Here is a 1127-nt window from a genome sequence, read left to right on the forward strand (position 1 = left end):
GGTTTTATTTCTGTACATTGCACCAAATCGCCTGTAGGTAGCGCTAGCTTTCAATTTAGTTTCGGTTTTGTAGACACTCGGCGTGTAAAAGGCACTACATCAACTGCAAACAGAAAGATTCTGAGTGATTAAGAAATTAAACATTTATTTTAACTCTTCTGAATGGTTTATGGGCCTAGTGCGCTGGTATAGCGGCGCCACTGTTCTGGAACAAGTGGCGCCCCCTCTCACCGGCGCACCTGTATGTGGTATGTCTGCTCGTCGGAGACAGGCGGCGAACACGAATTCTACGGTTCTAGGCAGAAAACGTGTTAGAAGAAAACTTTTTTCGGTCATTTCCTGCCTCGTGCCACACGCATACGTAAGAGACACATGTACCATGCGTGTCTGTTGAAAAATAAACCAAAAGCAAGACGAAGAAAGCCGCTACCCATTCATGCCGTCTGGTAGAGGGCCGCCGGCGCTTTGGGTGCAGCGCATCCTTGGCGCGCGAGCGCTTCTGCTGGCGACTCCACGGGTTTTTTTTTTTTTTCTTTCTTTGAAGTAGGAACTCGGAACCCGAACAATATGACACTTTGAAAGTAAGGACATAAATAAAACAAGAACAAAGCCAGTGTGCAATGCGCAGCACTGGCTTTTCCCCTCAGTGGCAGTGTATGTGTAGATAACATGCTAGACCCCCCAGAAGCGAGAGCCGAGAGCTGGGCTCCGTCGGTCAATGGAAAGGCTCTTAAAAAAAAAAAAAAAATCACCTCTTGCCCAGGACGGGACAAGCAGGCTGTATCTGGAGATGCACGTGCCCTAAGGCGTCGAGCCTTGCGTTCACGCGTGCTTTTCCGGTGCTCGGCAGTTCTCCGTAGTTTTTATTTCTACTCGATGAGTCGAGTGGTGACTTGCGACAGTGCAGTGCGCGGAAAAACAGCCATAGGGGAGAAAACCTGGGCCAGGGGGCGCTGCACCGCTCTGTGCGTCAGCGGCCTCCATGGAGACCCCGTAACCCCGTCAAAATCTACGCGCAGCCCGGCCGCGTCGTCTGCTAGCCGCCGCATAGAAAAGCATGTTGTCGTCTGCTCCGCGCTGCTTTCTAGCACGTGTTTGCGCGCGCACACTCGGTTGTTTCTCTCCTC

This window comes from Amblyomma maculatum, chromosome 4 (assembly GCF_055883805.1).
Source record: "Amblyomma maculatum isolate TAMU_Amacu chromosome 4, ASM5588380v1, whole genome shotgun sequence".
Classification (NCBI taxonomy): domain Eukaryota; kingdom Metazoa; phylum Arthropoda; class Arachnida; order Ixodida; family Ixodidae; genus Amblyomma; species Amblyomma maculatum.